Source organism: Tiliqua scincoides, chromosome 9, assembly GCF_035046505.1.
Source record: "Tiliqua scincoides isolate rTilSci1 chromosome 9, rTilSci1.hap2, whole genome shotgun sequence".
Classification (NCBI taxonomy): domain Eukaryota; kingdom Metazoa; phylum Chordata; class Lepidosauria; order Squamata; family Scincidae; genus Tiliqua; species Tiliqua scincoides.
Window position 1 is genome coordinate 1,493,500 of NC_089829.1, and position 20,495 is coordinate 1,513,994.

The following is a 20,495-nucleotide window of genomic DNA, read 5'->3' on the forward strand; positions in this document are numbered from 1 at the left end:
CACCACATCCTGTGGCAGGGAGTTCTACAGACCAACTACATGCTGAGTAAAGAAATATTTTATTTTGTCTGTCCTGACTCTCCCAACACTCTGTTTTAGTGGATGTTCTCTGGTTCCGGTGTTGTGTGAGAGGGAAAAGAGCATCTCCCTATCCACTCTATCCTTCCCTTCCCATGCATAATTTTGTATCTCTAAAAGACTTAAAAGGATTTGGTCTAACTTGGCCCGCAGTTCACATCTGGTGGTTGCAAACAGCAGTCAAGGGCCAGTGCAGGCTCCAACAATCTCTGACAGGACAGAGGTTCATTGGAGACTGGGGGCTTGCTGAGGGCCGGACTGGGGGTCCCTGAGGGCCAAAAATGGCTTCCAGGCCAAGGTTTGCCCATCCCTGGGCTAGAGCATAGGAGAGAGAAGTTCTTGCCCCACTGGTGCAGCAAGTGGGGATGGGATGCCATGAGGCCCAGCAAATATGGCAGCAGTGGCAGCAGCAACAGAATAAGCAGCAGCACTCCTGGAACAGCACCAGCTGCCACCACCTCATCTTGTCTTGGCAGCTTTGTGACTGGACTGCTGCTCCCCTGCCTCAATGAGAGCCTCCAAAGGAACGGGGGACGGCCCGATCAGAAAGTCACCACGGCAGCCTCCTCCTCCTCCAGGAGAACCAGGAAGTGATGTCATGGCATCTCTGCCTCAGGTGCTGCTGCCTCCAGCAACGCCACTGACTAGCCCACCACTTTCCTCTCCATCCTTTTCCCAATCCAGGGACTGGGAGTGTTAGAGTTGCAACCCTTTGTCTGGTAAAGAGTTGTATGGAACCTTGGATGAGCAGGTACACAAAACAGCATACACCAGCAGAGTTCTTTGAATGCAGTGGTTATATTTCAGAGCAAGGGTTATCACAGGTAGAGTAATCAGTAAACAGTCCTAGTCAGCACGATGAGCAGTCAGTCCATAAACAACAAATCCAAATCAGTTTTCCAAGATACACAGTCAGAGTTCATTCCATGGTCAGTAACAACACGTATATACTCACATCCAGCCTCCCAAGTTACTGGCAGCAGTTCAGTAGTCTCCTACTACACTCCTACTGCTGCACTGGAAGCTCAACAGACCAAACATTAAGTAGTTGGAGTGGCCAATCGGTGTAGGCTAAGCCACACCCAGGGTGAGGCAGTCACAGGTGTTTGCTGATCCTGCTGACTCCAGCAATCTGCACCTGTTCCTGAACCACCTTGTTGGCTGTGTTTCTGCCTTATCCAGAACACAGACCTGACAGGGAGGACCAGAGGCACATCACCAGGTAAGGGGGCACAGCACTTGGAATGCCGCCTGAGGTGCCAAGAAGTCTTGAGCTGGCCCTGCTAATGACAAGTATGTGGGTTCAACCAAGTTTCAACAGACACGTGGATTTGACCATCTAAGGTCAGCTCTTGGCACGCCATCAATTTTTTGACAATTGACAATTGTCAAGGCACACCATGTTATTGGTGGGGGGGCTTACATCCCCCAATGGCTCTCCTAATAAGTGACCCTTCCGCATACTCCCGCAGCACACCTACAGACCATTTGCAGCACACCAGTGTGCCACGGCACAGTGGTTGAAAATGGCTGATCTGAGGTTTTGCTTCTATGCTGAATTAATGGCATTTTACTTTTTGGTACCGAGTTAAAAAATAGTCCTGAATATTTCTACAGTGTGCTGCATCTGCTTTCTCTGCTGATTTAGAAACCAAGGGGTACACAGCAGGATCTTCTTGGCTAAAAAAGGTCTGCTTTAAACAATCCGGCAATCTGTCATCAACTGCTCAAAATACAGGTCCGCAGCTAAAAGGTGCAACATGCTACATGCTGCCCGGTGCCTCAGCATTCACACACGTACATTTACCAACATGTGCACCAGAGACAAGATACCCCCATTCACCGCACAATCATATTCATGTACTCATTCCAGTACTTCCTCCCAGGAAAGTGTGCAGAGGGTTTCTGCAACCCAGACAAAGGATGACAACCCCATGAGACAACAGCAACTTGCACTGACAAAACTAACAAGGTGAGAACTGAAGCAATGAAATCCCAGGATGGATAAGCCACAAAACAGCAGCCCTCCCTACTAGCTAGAATCCTTGGGGAGCATCTATGCTGCTGTGTGCCCAAAAACCAGGCCTGATAATGGAGTTGGGAAAATCTCAGGTGGTTAAAGTGTGATTATGGCACAGAGATGTAATCATGCTCTTTTCCCCCGCCCTACCAGATGGTCTTTCAGTTCTCATCATCAATGCCAATCGCATTAATTTTGCTTTCAAAATTTTGAGTTTGTGATAAACCAGGGCCTCTGCTTCTATTGCCACCTCCCAAACATTTCTTAGCGGAAGCCCACTACACAGCACCAAAGGTGATGCATAGCTGCTGGGAGAGGAAGAATTCAGGTTAGGGTTGCAGTGCGGGACAGGGTCACAACCCTTCACCTCGGCCCGTCTATAGGCAAGCCAACCCAGCTGGAATATTTATATACTGCTTTTCAACAGAAAGTTCACAAAGCAGTTTACAAAGCTAAATACATACATAACATACAGGCAATGATAAGGCACCCTTACCCTCAGTGCAGCTTACTCATTATGGCTCTGTTTGTCCCTGTTCTGAATGTAGCTTCTGTTCAGAAAGCAACTTGTCAGAATGCCTATTCACACAGATAAGCAACAGGCAGCCTCTTCTTCAGGGCAGGTAATTCTGTCATCTCTCTGTACTCGGAGGGACTGAACATTTCTATCATTCACAACACATAGATACAGTATTACAGAAGTATTCACCCTCAGCAGATGCTGCCTGAAAGGCAGCAAAGCCAGAATGGTAACTCATGCAGAGATGGACAAGGAACCTCCTCCAGACATGGAGCCCTTTTGGCTTACAAGAGCCTTTCACTGTTCTATTCATTTCTTTCTTGTGGCATGCTCATCGTAACTCTCCTGGCAAACACCAACTTAGAGATTGAGGAAGCAATAAGCAGACTCAAAAACCTTCCAGGAATACGTCCTTGGCAAGAACGACACAGGAAGCTGCTTTGTACACAGATCAGCCCTTAGTCAATTGAGCTCTGTTTTGACGGGCAGTAGTTTCACCAGGTTTCAGGCAGAGAAATGTCTTTCCCAGCCCAACCTGCAGATTCTGTCAGTAGTTGAACCTGGGACTCCGTGGCTACTCCTTTACCTACACGAAAGGTAGAGTCCACGTTCCATTCCCACTTCTGGGATCATCTCCATGAGTGGTGCATTTTCCAGCAGAATATCCCAGCCCACCACAGGGATCCCTTCCCCATACTAACTTCTCTCCCTGGACCTTACCCACACAAACCAAGAACACACCACTGAAGCACCCCTGCACTCCCTTCCTCAAATATGCAAGAAACCCCATCATATTTGCTCCTCTTTCCTCCCTTGCTCTTTCCCCCACAGTCCCACGATGGGAGTCCGTCACACCCCACTGTGGCTATATTTACACATTTGTCCTGGTCAGATGCCAGCCACTTCTGCTGGCCTGAGGAAGGTCACCAATATCCAGTAGGCCTGGGGGACAGTGTTATGTGGTGCCTAGCTACATTCCAACCTTTTGCAAAGACTTTTTTTTTAAAAAAAAAGGATTATTCCAATCTGTGATTTAAAAAAAAAGTTATTTCTACCACTGATTCTTTATTATGACACAAAATAATTCCTAGGATTTTTAGGGTGCGATTATGGCATTATTTCAGCAGTTCTACGCCACCATTTCTGGCATCCAAAAATCCTCCTACAGTTCTCCTTTATCCCATCTAGATTCTGGGAAATGAGAAGGGATTTTCTCTAAGCAAAGGCCATTAAGGAGGGTGAGGACCACGGAAACTGGGGAGAGGAGGGGAATAAATGAAATCAGAAAGCTGGACAGATTCTCAGAGAGGCGTTCCTCTGCTGCCACAGTCTACACTGAGGCCAAGCAAGCCCAGAGAGGAATCTGGAAGGGTCGAAGGGGTCAGTCCACTTACCCCCCTCTTTGCGCTCCCGCCTTTGTTGTGCTTCTACAAAGGAGTAGACAGCAACCCAGCAGGCAAAGCCATGGTGCAGCTTAGAAAATCACGGCCTTCTTTCTCTCTCCCACCTTCGTTCCAAGCACAGACCTCCTGCACGCACCGGTCTTCCTGTTAAGTCTTGACTCCTTTGCCAGATTGCCCTTCCATAGCCCGGCGAGGAGAGCCTAGGCCTCACCGGACTGCACCAAGCACCGACCAGGGTCCTTCTTGCTCCCTTGTCTGGACCACTTCACTCTCTGCACACAGAGCAGGAGGGAGACGAGGCCACACTGCCAGGAGCGAGTGCTTGCCGCCTCCTCTCGCAGTCAGTAGGGGCAGCCGCAGCTTCCAGCTGATCCTTCCCAGTGCAGCAGTGAACCTCCCAAGCATCAAATGGCAGCTGTGGCCTTCCCGCTGCCCCCCAGAGGTCCCAAAGCCATGAATATTCAAGAGGAGGAGAGAGAGGCCAAGCCAGAGGCAGCTCCACGTCAGAGGCCAAGGATGGGAGACGGCTATCCAGCACTAGCCGCTCTCTCTCTCGCTCTCTCTCTTTCCAAGGAACTATCAACCCTTGGCCTAGTTCCCCACAATCTGTCACACAGGGGGAGGAAAAAAGGCAGCACACCAGCAAATCGGATGCTGCTACTCAGGATTGGCACCCGGTTCAAGGAGAGTCGGCGCTCCAGATTTAACCAGACACGTGCTGGTGGGAAATCTCCCACTGACTGTTTTGTCACAACTTTTCTGTCCAAAAAAAAAAAAAAAATTATATTCCACTTTTCTGAGGCCTGTTTTAGATTTCAACCACTGTCCCACAGACTGTATCCACTGATAGGCCTGTCTGGCTTTTAAGTCACGCGCTGATATAATCTGAATAAAACAGATGCACAAGCTGCAAAACCCTCTTTGAACATGTCTCATTTGGGAGGATCCTGAAGGAAGGGAAATTACAGGCCTGCCTTGTACTGTCGGACTGTGGCTCTGTCAACCTCAGGAACAGCAAAAGCTCTCTGGGGTTCCAGAGAAGAATCTTTCCTTCTCAGACCCCCCTGGAGAGGCTGCCGAGGACACCAGAAACAAGTGTCCTCCAGAATGCCAAGCAGGGGCTCTACCTGTGACGTGATGACCCCATTCCAATAGGATATGTGAGCGCAAACACCTCCGATGGAGCCAACAGATAACCACACCTTCTTGGAAGGAAAAGCCACCTACCATTTTCAGCATCAGAACAGACTTGTTGAAAGGACTAGTTGAGCCGAACAGTCTTTATACCAGGCTGCTCTGGGATGTTGATGGGTCTTGAACATCACAGGTCTACAATAGGTTGAGGTCAGTTTCACCTGAGACCCAGAAAGGGGGTCCTGGAGGTCAGAACCCACCTGCTGAATTATCCAAGACTAACTCCTGGAAATGGCTGCCTTGGGACACCCTTCTAGGCCAGCACCATCTAAAAAAGGTGTCTCTCTGATGCGCAGTCCCCTCCCCTTTTTCATATCAGCTGTCCCTGTCCCTTATCTGCCAGCTGCACTGCCAAGTCCAGACTTAAATTTCTCTGTCATCAAAACCATTCAGCTCCTGTCATAGCCAAAGCAGTCAAGATAAGATTATCTACAGAAACTGCCACTGTGCATCCTTCATATTAGCACCAAGAGACCTGTGATTTTAACTTTTTTCATGTTAAAAAAAATGTTTTTAAGTCACTTCTCTGCAGGAAGATCAATGGGGATTTGAGGCACTCTCTTCAGGAGATAGGAGACCTGTCTGACCCAGAAGTGGATTACATGGGACTGGGAGTTCATGTTCAGCTACTGAGAATGTCAAGGTTGGAGAGGGACGGAATGTAAACAAAAAAAAATCCAACAAGAGGGAGTAGCTGAAATCTTATCAACAAACCTTCCCTAAGTGCTGCTGCTGAGGTTTCTGAAGTAGTAAGACAGTTTTATCTGAGTGGGTTTCGTTTGAAAAAAGTCAGACTCCCTTCTCAGCTGCTCCCACCCACCCTGGACTTACACATTTAAGCCTCAATTGTTGCAATGGAAGAGAGTATCAGGGATCAGCAGGTCCAGAGATCAGCAGCAAGGTATGCATCAGTTTTGGGGGCAAAGCAAGCCAAACTCATAGAAATAAGCTGCTCAAGTCTGAAGCACGAGACATACAGAAACAGCCAGGCCTCAATGCTTCTCAAAACCACCTAATCCGGGGAAGACAAGGAGCTGCAGTACCCTCTCTGGCCATCATCCAGGGGACACTGTAAAGTAAAGACCTGGCCAATCTTTCTGGCTGTGCAATCACCCAATGAGGCACCAGGGTCTGGCTGCTGGAGGCCTTAGCACTCACACACATACCAGCGCCTTACAGACACAAGACTAATTAGTTCAGGCTGCAATCCTTGGAGTGCCTACTCAGATGTAAGTCCCATTTACAAGGCACACAGACTGGTTGCAGTGACATCAGGATGGAGCAGAGGTCTGAAGGTGTGGTTGGCAAAGAGCCAGATCTCAGCCAGGGTTGCAGAAGGATATGGGGCCAAGCATGCCTTGCACAGAGACAGTATACAACTCTAGGGTGCTATGACAATGACAACGTTGTCCTGGACAGATCTGCAACACCCATCACTTTCTCACCTAGCTGGCCTATAAAACTTCACACACATACGCACCTAGGAACAACACACCCAAGTCCCAGTCAACAGACTTATCGTCATAATCTAGTGCTTAAACCCTCCACAAAGCTTGAGTGTCAACAGTTATAAGCAATTTCGTCACCAATACCTTGAAAAACAAAGCAGGCTGGTGAGACCAACAGCCCTATCCAGATCTGCAAGAAACCTTCAGAGAGGGTGCGTAACAACATGTCTGGTCATAAACAGACATGTACTTTGCTGCTTGAAAAAGTTCAAGGAACTTTTGTTGAACCTGCTTTGCATAACCTTCCTCCCATTGTGTTCAAGGGCACGTCCACAGTTTTTGATCTAGTTAACCCTGGCATAGCTTGTCCCTCCCTCACCCCCTCCCAAAGAAATCCAAAATTTATGCCAAGAAACACTAAATCTGTACAATCTGCACAGATTCCTACATCAAGCAAATCTGCACAGATGTTCTTAAGGAGCATAATGCACAGCCTCATCATATGCACACGGTCTCAGAAAGAAGCCCCCTGGATTGAATAGTACAGAACTAGCCCACCTGTCTGGCAGCACCTGTTCAGGGTTTCAGGCACAGGGGTATTTTCTCAGCCCGCCCTGGAGCTGAGGTCAGCCACTGAGCCTGGGGCCTTCAACGAGCAAAGCAGGAGCTCCACCACTGAGCTATGGGTCCAGCCCCACACACGAAGCTGCCGTAGCATGTTCAGCCCTTGGTTCATCTACCGGTCAGCACAGACTGGCAGCATCTCTCTCAGGTTCCAGACAGAGAAGGGCCTTTCCCAGTCCTACCCAGAGATGTTTGCCAGGGATTGAACCTCAAACCTTTTGCATGCAAACCAGGGACTCTACCACAGAAGTACAGTCCTTCCTTTGCAGGCTGCTTTGTCAGCCATATTGACTCAAACTTCTGCTACCAATGCAGTTGAGAGCAAAACAACTGTGGATTATTCTGCTAACCCCCCCCCCATCCATGCCCCAAGAAGGTACTGAACACAGTGATGCAGTGAAAAGGTCTGTTGTGGTTCTCTGTAAGAAAGGAAGTGAAGTTTCACGCCCTTCTAAAACTGAGAGCCTCCCCAAATGCCTCCTGAAACTGCAAGTGTTTACCAAATCAAGAGTGTTAAGGGCCAGAAGCACAGTAGTTTGGCAGAGAGTCACACAGGAAGCCTCTCAAAGTGGCTTTAAACCTGCCACTCCAATTATTTTCAGCCAAGAGGTGCTCCTCTGCCTTGAACAGCTCCTTGTCCCACAAACATGAGCATTTCTGCTTTCTGCTGCCCACAGCACAGCAGCAGGTCATGGGATCTTTTTTTTTTTTTTTTACTGTCCATTGGCAACTCTGCACAAATCCCCAAACTCTGTGGAGGATTTAATCGCTTTCAAGTTGGTTGAGGCTGCATTCCTATATATTAATTATTATTAACAGTATTTATATACCGCTTTTCAACTAAAAGTTCACAAAGCGGTTTACAGAGAAAAATCAAATAACTTTCAATCAAATATATACACTTTCCTGGGAATAAGCCCGATCGGACAAAATGGGACTTACTTCTGAGTAGACATGAATAGGCTTGTGCCTTGAGCCTCTTAGCTGTGACAGCTGCAAGGAGCTGTTCAAAGGCAGTCAAAGGCAGTCTACCACTGAAGAGCAGTTGCTGGGAGGTACAACAGCAGAACAGGGCTCTTGCCTTTCCTGCCTGCTTGCCTCCAGGAAGCATCCTGTGGGTGGCTTCTGGAAACAAGAGGCCGGACTAGATGGGCCTTTGGTCTGATCTGACATCAAGACAGCATCAACACCAGAATTGTTTGTACCATGACAGCATTTGTAGAAACCATGACTGACAATTTGTGTAGTACAGTACTTAATATTCCCTGTCTTATTTGTTAATTCTTAGCCAGAGGGGACTGTAGCGCAGTGGACTTTGTAGCGCATCCACTTTGTAGCGCATGACTGTAGCGCATCCACTTTGTCCAGTTCAGTCCCCAGTAGCACTTCTAGGCAAGACAGAAGAAAAATTGTGCCTGAAAAACTCTGGAGAGCTGAAGTCAGTCAGTGTTGCTGACACTGAAGGAAGGGTTTACATCAGTATAAGGTGGCTGCATTGTTAGCCCCTGCCTGTCACCTCTGCTCCAGGAGGATCTCAGGGCTAAAAATATTGGGCTAGAGGAGCCTGCTGCAGATTCATTTGTGGATACATCTCCAATTTCATAAAAAGGATGTTAAATGCAGCCCAGAGAGTTGAGTTCCCAGCTTCAAATCCTAGGAAAAGTGAGACCCCTTGTGGTCACTTAGTGGCAAGCAAAAGCACTCTGCACAGGCACAGGAATACCCCCCTTCTGTTTCTACCACTTCACCTGTTCCAATTTGCTGGGGAACAATTCCCAGAGCTGAGCCCTGGCTCTCCTGAAGCACTGTGTTGACTCTCCTAAACAGCGCAGAGCCAGGGCCAGATGTATTCACAAGCTAGGGCTGCCATCCTGGAAGTAAGCCTCAGCTGACACACTTACTCACTTCTCAGGCTTACCTATGCTCTAAGTAAGCTACAGGTTAGGGACACATTATGAGAAGCCTCTAAATACAAAAGTTTCACATTTTCAAGTTTTACATGAATGCAGTACATACAAATATAAAAGGCTTTAATATTTATATGTTCTTCGTCCTTAGAGTGATACTTTTTTGGGGGGGAATATTATGGGATGCAGTCTTTTAGATTTGACACACCTCAGGGCCCCAGGATAGTTCAACCCAGCCCTGCTGCAAGTTCCTGGGTAAGCTAAAAGAGACGGAGGTGTGGAATTAACCCACACAGTATGACATATCCTCAGAGGATATACTCAGCTGAGCCAGAGTTCCTCAGCTTTGATAAGTTATTCCCAAATTAAGAAAGAAAAACCTACCGGTCTTGGAGTTGGTACCCAAGTCCTGAACAGAAAAATGTTCCTGCTTCTTTGTCAAGCGTTCTGTCTTTACTGTGAATGCCTTGGTCCTTTCTGACTGCTCCCTCCTTGATGACGAGCCCAGGTGAGGCAAGACACTTTACCAGTGACATGTGAATAAGGCAGCAACTTGCAGGAACTGAGCCCAGTTGGCTTCCTTGACGCAGTAGCAGCTTCACCCCCTGGGCGGAAAAAACTTGTCTCTCTCTGACTCAGAGAGGGCTGAGCACCTGGACTCACCGTGCAGGAACCGTGCACAGTTCCTGGTTGGGCCACCTGTACAGAGAAAAAAGGGGGGTTACTAAGAAGGGGGAAGGAAGAAAGAAAGAACATGCAAGGAAAATAATTAAGCTCAGCCTCTTTGCTGATCCCCCAAACTCCAACTTTTCTCACAAGGGCTAGAACATATTTGGCCCACTGACAGACATCTGACAGATCTCAGAAGCCTCTACTGGCTGCTAGCATACTTGCTCACAGCAAGCACAAGAATTGCACAGCAGCAGCAGCCCCCTCTTTGGCAGACGAGGGCCCACAGAGAAGATCTACCTCAGCTGATATGCACTCCCTGTCTAAACCACACCTGTGCGTTGACTGTGGGGATTCTAGTTGAAAAAAAGAGAGGCGGCCCACACACACAAGACTGTGGGCAACCTGCAGGACCCTGGGCTAGCAAACCTGTCAAGATAACGCCCTTGCGTCCAAGCATAGGAGGAAGAAAGAAGACGAAGTTTCAAGAGACAGCTTGCTGCCCCAAGGAACTTAAGCTTTGGGAGTGGGGGAAAGGTCAGAGACAGAGGAGAAAAGACAGATGGAGTTGTGCTTTACAACTGGTGGCCTGAGTACTGGTGGCGATATTTCACAGCATGACCCAGCACTTGGCCCCATAGCCATGGGGAAGCCTGCATGACACTGCTCTGCCTTGACTGACCCCACCGGAGGAGGAGATGGCCAGGCTGGCAGGGCAGCGATGGGGAGACATGACTGGGCAGCATCCTGGTCCTTCAGGCTAGATGCAGGTTGGGCAAGAAGGATGCAGAGTTGTGGAGAGAGCGGGATGGGGCAGCCGCAATCAGGAAAGTCTCCTTAATGCTGCAGTGACAAACGCTGGTGCAAGCTGCCCACTTCTGTGCCCTGCAGCTGCTATCAGTGGCACTGTAGTCTGCAGAAACGGCACTCAGAAAAGCAGTAGTACCTGAGTGCACACTGAGCAGGCTGCAAAGACCCGAAACAGAGAGAGGAATATCATAAGTTAAGAAATTGCTACTCAGGGCTCAACTGTAATTTCCATGGTTTGTTTGCCGGGAATCACTTCCAATTCCTACCTTATCAATTTTGTTTTGCTTTGTTTATCCCAAATCAGCTAGAAATGTTATACTGTACCTTTGCAATATTCTTCCTACTAGGAAGGGCTGTGGCCTTTGTGCCCTGTTTGTGACACTCCAGAAGCATCTGTGTCGCTGCTATCGAATAACAAGGACCCAAGCTAGACAGCAGAGCTTTCTTTAGTCTTAGGAGTGCTGTCATCATGTTCTCGCATAGCTCCCATCATTGCAACACGACTTAAGCAGGAGAAACCCTTGGAGGAGCCAAGGAGAAAAAAGTGAGGTGGGCTTGCTTGGATGCTGGCCGTTTTTCCAAGCAAAGGATTTCCGCCCGACTTCCTCTGTTGGAAGTCATTCCAGACCTTGCTTGCAGTTCAAGCCCCCAGAGACACAAAAAGGCCTCGTCCTGCCAAGAAAGTTTTTCAGATAGGGCTTTCGTGTCTCTTTCTTCGTATTTTCTGGGTTGCTCCTTTTCTCCTCCTTATAGAGGATTTTCAGGAGGCGTTATGCAAGGACCAATGCACACCCAAGGAATTTCACAGTTTTTTTTTTAATTTCAGGTCTGCTCCAAGTTGCTAGTCACCAGGAAAAGGAAGTGTGTTCCTAATGCTCCACAGATGAGAACAGGGCACTCTTCATAACACCCCCAATTCTTAAATCCAGGGTCAGTTTCCCAAGTCCCACAGCTACACAATTATTGCTGAAGACTCCTCCCCCCTTACTGAATCTTATATTCATTTCTTTTGCAGTAGCCTGTCCTGTGGGAGCCGGCGCAATGGGATATGTGCAAATAGCAATACACACAGCAAACTTCTGCTTATTTTTCACTGCCAGCAAGTTACTGGAAAAACCCAGTGCATGAAACCAAGATTGGTGGAAAAAAAAACACATGACATTTTTGTGCCCTGGGTCTAGTTTCCACCAAGCTAGTTCAGATCCCTGAACTTCAGATTCCTGAGGGGACCAGACAGGCCCAGCCACACACACAGACTTCTATTGTGACACTGAAATTCCTCCTCTTCCCTCCCCCCAGTTCTCTCCCATGAACTTTCTCGTCCTGAGGCCTCCTGGGCACGCCTGTTAACGGGACAGTAGAGAGCAGGTACTTCTGGTTAAAGATTTACAAGGAAGACATTGTCCTAAACAGGTGATTAACCATTCAGAACAGACCTCTGCAGCTGTAGCAGGTGAAAGAGTGGGCCAAGCACAACCTTCATGCGATGTGTACATCTCAAGGCCTATCCACTGGGAGACAGAGTCTACTCCACTGAGATTTAACTCCCAAGAACCTGGGCAGGATCTGTACCCTGAAGAACAATAAGCCCAGCAGCTGGCACTGACAGCATTTTTAATAAGGCACCCCACAAGCACCAAGAAGTAGGACAAAATGGGAACAGTAATTCATTGGGAACAGGGACCATGTCAACAGGAAAAGCCCATAAGGTGCAGTTGTACTTTACAGATCATCCCCGATATGTTTCACTAACCTTCACCAGGGGAATTTGTTCAACCATCAGCGAGACACACATTACAACTCCTCCTGATAAGAGAGTCTGTAGCTGCAAACACTGACCCATCTACAAGCTTCTGCAGCATTTAAAATTCTGCTCAGCATCCCTACAAAAAGTTGTTTAGTCTCATAAGACAAGTCTTCAGAGTGGCTTTGTCTTGTCCCCCAAGGGCAATGCAGCATCAAACAACAAGAACCTTCTTGTAACACTTTGCGCTCTCGCTCTCTCTCCCTCCCTCCCTCCCTCTCTGGTCTAAACTTGTCCTGTGTGCTATTAATAACACAAAACATGAAATGAAATCCAGCGATTGCACACAGGTAGCGTAAAGGTTGGGACGCCCCCTGGTGGGACAGATGCCCTGAAACCAAAGATTTATCCCCAGAAAGGAATGCTCAACATTTTATTTCAAGCATTCCTGCAAGAAGCAAAAAAAAGGGGGGGAAGGTCAGTGGCATCACTAGGGTTCTCGTCACCCGGTGCGGGAGGCCAGCACGTCATACCCATGCAGTGGCCGGGGCAACACTCCAGGTGGCGGGCGTGGTGATCTACCATCACCCCGCCTCCACTGATTTTTTGGTTGTACCTTTTGATAGAATAAAGATATTTAAGCACAGTTTGTTTCATTGCAATTCTGCAAGAAATTACACATTGATATATATATATAACATGATGGTAGTCACTAATGATATAACCTCCCCCAAGGGTGTCAACTTACTAACACCTTACTGGAGCAGTTCTCAAACTTTTAGCACTGGGACCCACTTTTTAGAATGACAATCTGTCCATGACCCATCATAAAGCAAATTAAAATTACAAACCCTACCCAGTACCCAGCTCAATTTAAGTTTTTATAGTTGGCAACCTTCAGTCTCGAAAGACTATGGTATCGCGCTCTGAATGGTGGTTCTGGCACAGCGTCTAGTGTGGCTGAAAAGGCCGATTCGGGAGTGACAATCCCTTCCACACTGGGAGCAAGTGCAGTCTGTCCCTGGTCTGTCTCCCTGGCTATGGGCCTTCCTTCTTTGCCTCTTAGCCTCAGACTGTTGGCCAAGTGTCTCTTCAAACTGGGAAAGGCCATGTTGCACAGCCTGCCTCCAAGCGGGCCGCTCAGAGGCCAGGGTTTCCCACTTGTTGAGGTCCATCCCTAAGGCCTTCAGATCCCTCTTGCAGATGTCCTTGTATCGCAGCTGTGGTCTACCTGTAGGGCGCTTTCCTTGCATGAGTTCTCCATAGAGGAGATCCTTTGGGATCCGGCCAGCATCCATTCTCACGACATGACCGAGCCAACGCAGGCGTCTCTGTTTCAGTAGTGCATACATGTTAGGGATTCCAGCACGTTCCAGGACTGTGTTGTTTGGAACTTTGTCCTGCCAGGTGATGCCGAGAATACGTCGGAGGCAGCGCATGTGGAAAGCATTCAGTTTCCTCTCCTGTTGTGAGTGAAGAGTCCATGACTCGCTACAGTACAGAAGCGTACTCAGGATGCAAGCTCTGTAGACCTGGATCTTGGTATGTTCCGTCAGCTTCTTGTTGAACCAGACTCTCCTTGTGAGTCTGGAAAATGTGGTAGCTGCTTTACCGATGCGTTTGTTTAGCTCGGTATCGAGAGAAAGAGTGTCGGAGATCGTTGAGCCAAGGTATACAAAGTCATGGACAACCTCCAGTTCATGCGCAGAGATTGTAATGCAGGGAGGTGAGTCCACATCCTGAACCATGACCTGTGTTTTCTTCAGGCTGATTGTCAGTCCAAAATCTTGGCAGGCCTTGCTAAAACGATCCATGAGCTGCTTTTTTTTAAGTTCTTATATTTCAAGCATATCACTATCAGGACCCACCTGCTTTACAAGCCTGAGAGCCCAATCCTATGCCAGTCTACTCAGAAGTAAGTCCCATTATAGTCAGTGGGGCTTACTCCCAATAAAGTGTGGATAGGATCAAAGCCTAAAACAGAAAAAAAAAAAACCTTAAGAGGACAAGGGCTGGGCCTGGGAGATACACATCAGTAACCACAACAATGACAAAAACTATTCGGGTGAGGCAGTTGGATTGTGGTAACTCACAAGAGACTGTGCAGATAGACCACAAAGCGTGCATGACATGGGGTTTGTTCTCCCCCCCCCCCCCCGCAAAGCACTGACAGGTGCAGGATTTGGGAGTTTCTCAGGGCAGGAGGTCTGGTCTAGAGGGCTGATCCTCCGTTTGCCTGAAGATAACATCGGAGGGTCACCAGTTCAAGGCCACTGGCACCTAGCACTGGCAAGACCTTGAAGCAGCAGACAAACCCAGCTGAGTTATTCCACCTGCTCTTGGAGAGATGAAGGAGCTGCTTGTCAGCCTGCTTGGGAGGAATCTGGAGGCCAGAAAGTGACAACAGACCGTAAAGGATCCATCTGAAAAGTTGTGGTTATTGAAAGATAGAACCTTTCTTCAATTGTAAAAATTCCTACGGGGATTTAGAACAGCCTGCCCATGTAAACCGCCTTGAATTAAAGTCTGAGGAGAAATCTGACAACCAAGAAACATGGTATATAAATGCCTGTATTATTATTATTATTATTATTCTCAGGCAAGGCATTTTTAACCTGAGAAAGGTGGGGCAGGTAAATGGAGGATTCTCTCAAACTAACCACAGCTTTTGGTAGCGAGTCATGGACTCTTCGCTCACAACAGGAGAGGAAACTGAACGCTTTCCACATGCGCTACCTCCGATGCATCCTCGGCATCATCTGGCAGGACAAAGTTCCAAACAACACAGTCCTGGAAAGTGCTAGAATCCCTAGCATGTATGCACTGCTGAAACAGAGACCCCTGCGTTGGCTCGGTCATGTCGTAAGAATGGATGATGGCCGGATCCCAAAGGATCTCCTCTATGGAGAACTCGTGCAAGGAAAGCGCCCTACAGGTAGACCACAGCTGCGATACAAGGACATCTGCAAGAGGGATCTGAAGGCCTTAGGAGTGGACCTCAACAGGTGGGAAACCCTGGCCTCTGAGCGGCCCGCTTGGAGGCAGGCTGTGCAGCATGGCCTTTCCCAGTTTGAAGAGACACTTGGCCAACAGTCTGAGGCAAAGAAGGAAGGCCCATAGCCAGGGAGACAGACCAGGGACAGACTGCACTTGCTCCCAAAGTGGAAGGGATTGTCACTCCCGAATCGGCCTTTTCAGCCACACTAGACGCTGTTCCAGAACCACCTTTCAGAGCGCGATACCATAGTCTTTCGAGACTGAAGGTTGCCAACATGATGATGATGCTGCTATTAATCTCAGCCAGAAGAGACCAGAAGGGTTGATGTGGACCCAGTGGATCTCTCTGGCAAGCACCTGCTGGTGGTGGAGAGTCTTGCAAAGGGTGGTGAACCAGGAGGAACATGATCAGATCCAGCAGGGCACTTCATAATGTTAAATAAGAGTCCATAGATAAAAACACTATAATAAAAGCAATCATAATGAGATCATGCTGAGCCAAGATCATTTGGTGTGGTGTTTTACCACTGCAGATTTATACTTCTACATATTGATACATCACCACAATCTGGGCACGTGCACTTGTCCCAATATATCAATTGACCACAGCTGCAGTTCTTTAGAGCAGCCTGTAGAAGACTGAAGTCAGCTTGTCCCCAATCTCAGCAGTTCTTCCAAATTAAATTCAGTTTGTCCACGCTTTCCTCAGGTAAGCACAGCAGTCAAATTTGGTCTTGTACTACAAACCAAGCAGAGGACTCCAGACACACCCACACAACGCCTCTAGCAATTCAGCAAGTTAAGACAAATCCAATGGTACCATGGGCAACCGAGTAATTATTTTTAAGGATTTATGAGAAACTCTCATTTTTGCAAGCTGAGATGGTAATTCAGTCTTGATTACAAAGGCAGCCTCTAGTCCTCCCAGAGTTTCTTTCTAAAAGAGTTACTCACTTTTAAGTGTCTACCACTGAATGTACACTCAGCACTTGCCTGTAGGTCCACCTAGCCATTAGCTGAGCACCCATGAAGTCACATAATACTGTATGTACGTTTCAACTACTTGGGGGGGGGGGAAGAATGTCTTCACTAGAACATTGACCAACAGTGCAGCTTCTGAAGGGGAAGTGAATGGTGACTTTCTGGGGAAAAAAAAAACCCATACAGGTTAAAGGTTCAGAAGATATCATGCTTTATTAGAAGGGAGCAGTTATGCAACCTTGGGGTGCTGCCAGCGGTTTGTACTGGGGATATTTTTCAGGCTTTCGACCTGGTCAGCAGGGACGGCGTCTTCAAGATTCTCCCTAAGATCGGATGTCCACCCAGGCTCCTCAGCATCATCAGATCCTTCCACAAGGACATGAAGGGCACTGTAGTCTTTGATGGCTCCACATCAGACTGACATCTGAAGCAGTGTGAAGCAGGGCTGTGTTCTTGCACCGACCTTGTTTGGTTTTTTCTTCACTGTAATGCTGAAGCAGGCCTTTGGAACTGCAACAGAAGGCATCTATCTCCAGACCAGATCAGATGGAAAGCTCTTCAACCTCTCCAGACTGAGAGTGAAGTCCAAAGTCCAGCTGAAATGTCTGCGTGAACTTCCTCTTTGCCGATGATGCAGTTGTCACTACCCACTCTGCCAAAGATCTCCAGCAGCTCATGGATCGTTTTAGCAAGGCCTGCCAAGATTTTGGACTGACAATCAGCCTGAAGAAAACACAGGTCATGGTTCAGGATGTGGACTCACCTCCTCTCATTACAATCTCTGCACATGAACTGGAGGTTGTCCATGACTTTGTATACCTTGGCTCAACGATCTCCGACACTCTTTCTCTCGATACCGAGCTAAACAAATGCATCGGAAAAGCAGCTACCACGTTTTCCAGACTCACAAAGAGAGTCTGGTCCAACAAGAAGCTGACGGAACATACCAAGATCCAGGTCTACAGAGCTTGCGTCCTGAGTACACTTCTGTACTGCAGCGAGTCATGGACTCTTCGCTCACAACAGGAGAGGAAACTGAGTGCTTTCCACATGCGCTGCCTCCAACGCATCCCTGGTATCATCTGGCAGGACAAAGTTCCAACAACACAGTCCTGGAATGAGCTGGAATCCCTAGCATGTTGGCCTTGAATCATTAGGAAGGGTATATCATTAGGAAGGGTACTGAGAACAAAATGGCTAGTATTATAATGCCGTTGTACAAATCGATGGTAAGGCCACACCTGGAGTATTGTGTCCAGTTCTGGTCGCCGCATCTCAAAAAAGACATAGTGGAAATGGAAAAGGTGCAAAAGAGAGCGACTAAGATGATTACGGGGCTGGGGCACCTTCCTTATGAGGAAAGGCTACGGCATTTGGGCCTCTTCAGCCTAGAAAAGAGACGCTTGAGGGGGGACATGATTGAGACATACAAAATTATGCAGGGGATGGACAGAGTGGATAGGGAGATGCTCTTTACACTCTCACATAATACCAGAACCAGGGGACATCCACTAAAATTGAGTGTTGGGCGGGTTAGGACAGACAAAAGAAAATATTTCTTTACTCAGCGCGTGGTCGGTCTGTGGAACTCCTTGCCACAGGATGTGGTGCTGGCGTCTGGCCTGGACGCCTTTAAGAGGGGATTGGACGAGTTTCTGGAGGAAAATCCATTACGGGGTACAAGCCATGATGAGTATGCGCAACCTCCTGATTTTAGGAATGGGTTAAGTCAGAATGCCAGATGTAGGGGAGGGCACCAGGATGAGGTCTCTTGTTATCTGGTGTGCTCCCTGGGGCATTTGGTGGGCCGCTGTGAGATACAGGAAGCTGGACTAGATGGGCCTATGGCCTGATCCAGTGGGGCTGTTCTTATGTTCTTATGTTCTTATGTTCATGTATGCACTGCTGAAACAGACACCTGCATTGGCTTGGTCATGGCGTGTGAATGGACAATGGCCGTATCCCAAAGGATCTCCTCTATGGTGAACTCGTGCAAGGAAAGCGCCCTATAGGTAGACCACAGCTGCAATACAAGGATATCTGCAAGGGGGATCTGAAGGCCTTAGGAATGGACCTCAACAGGTGGGAAACCCTGGCCTCTGAGCGGCCCACTTGGAGGCAGGCTGTGCAGCATGGCCTCTCCCAGTTTGAAGACACACTTGGCCAACAGACTGAGGCAAAGAAGGAAGGCCCGTAGCCAGGGAGACACACCAGGGATAGACTACATTTGCTCCCAGTGTGGAAGGGATTTCACTCCTGAATTGGCCTTTTCAGCCACACTAGACGCTGTTCCAGAACCACTTTACAGAGTGCGATACCAGAGTCTTCTGAGACTGAAGGATGCCAATGATGATGATTTTTCAGTTCATGAAATGATTTGTATTAACCAGCAAATGTGTAGCTGATCAACAGTATTTCCTTCATCTCTGCTACAGCCCTAAGAGGATGACCACCATCATCTCAATTTTACAAGATGGACAGCTGAGTGCCCAATACTATTCAATTTTCCAGTGCCGGTGCAGCTGTGCCAATGGGGCATGCACTGCAACTTGTGGTGGGGTAGCAGTTACAGAGGCCTCCTTAAGGAATGGCAATATTTGTTCCCTTACCTTGGGGCTGCATTGCGGTTGCACTGGTGCTGGAAAATTGGACAGGATTGGCCCTGAGCCAAGAAAATTTTTTAGTTAGGATACAGAGAGAGAAAGAAAGAGAGAGAGAACACAAATCCAACACACTACTAGACTACAGGTCACACTTTGGGTCCAATCTGACCAACTTTCCAGCGCCAATGCAGCCTCAATGCAGCCCCAAGGTAGGGGGAACAAACGTTCTCTCACCTTGAGGAGGCCTCCATGACTGCCACCCCTACTGCAGGATGTAGCGCATACCCAATTGGCACAGCTGCATCAGTGCTGGAAAGCTGGATAGGACTAGGCCCTTTGTCTCATGAAGAGAGGTAGACTTTCCACCAGGGGTCAGAAGTCTGCATTGTATTTTGCCACTGGGGCAATCAAAATGAAAACATACCATACTAGAAATGCAGAGGGGAGGGAAATTCAGATCAATATTATGTAGAGAAAGCACTTCACCCCAATACAACACTTACTGTGCAGCACAGATGTAAGGTATATTTATGCCAAACTTAAGATAAATGTTTTCTTACCATATTATCATCTGTGGCCAGTCTCAAGTCAGGACAGAAAAGTGCAAATCCTACTAGAATCAGAAAAGAAAAGAAAAAATATCAAAGGCTTAACACATTCCTTTAGCCACACCACCAAAAACGGCCCATTTCCTTAAAAAAAATTATCTTCCCCTGACCTCCCTTAACCATCACGTTTTACTCCCAAATTCATTCATTGAATATTTAATTTTTAGACCACTTTTCCAAGAGTGCAAAGCAGTTCACAGGAAAACCGATGACTATAACAATCCCAGACACATCATAAACATAATTAAATACTTGATCTTAGTCAAAAGGTCAAAAAGCAATAGGTAAATATATAAATATATTTAAATAGCATTAAAATCACTAAATAATTACAGAAGTGGAAAGGCTTTGCCAAATAGAAAGTGTTTCTCCCCCAAAACCACCAGCGTGGGAGCTGTACAGGTCACTCTGGAGTGGGAGTTTCACAATGGTGAAACCTGGAACTGCTCCAGCTTCTGCTCCTCCCACTCCCTGCACTGGAAGAAAAAGTGGGGGGTGGTGTAGAGAGGAAGTCAGGAGGGCAGGAGGTGGGCTAGCCCTAGAGCATCTCCTCCACACAGCCAGAGAGGGTGCAAGGCACGAAGTTTTGCAGGGAGCCTCACCACAGCGCATCTCTATTTTGCACCCACCACCAAGAATGGCTCCAAAGGGGAGGTGCCGCTCGCATGCTGCAGTGAGGCTCCCTGCAAAACTCAGTGCCTTGCACCTCACTAGCTACCCCTCTAGCTAACCATTTTTCCTCAGCACTTTTGAAGGACTCCGGTGGGGAGGCTCTGCCTCACCTGCCTCCCCACCCACTGCACATCCCTGCTGCACTTCGAAGGACTTGGGGGGAGGCTCTACCTCTCCTGCCTCCCCACCCACCACATGTCCCCGGTGCTCTTCGAAG

The 20,495-nt window shown here is 48.0% G+C and overlaps 1 protein-coding gene across 22 annotated transcripts in view; it reads right to left on the reverse strand.

Annotated features, from left to right (window-relative positions):
* ARHGEF10L (Rho guanine nucleotide exchange factor 10 like) overlaps positions 1-12,594 on the reverse strand; it is a 100,214-nt gene extending 87,620 nt beyond the window's left edge. For 17 of the 22 annotated variants that reach the window (XM_066637841.1, XM_066637840.1, XM_066637838.1 and 14 more), the window contains exon 1: positions 4,013-4,588. The gene's annotated coding sequence lies outside the window, so the exon portion shown is untranslated. Of the gene's footprint in view, positions 1-4,012; positions 4,589-5,248; positions 5,395-9,578; positions 9,894-12,426 lie in introns of those variants that run through there. The other 5 variants (XM_066637842.1, XM_066637836.1, XM_066637857.1 and 2 more) reach the window with 4 other exon arrangements.
* Positions 12,595-20,495: the final 7,901 nt, after the last annotated feature.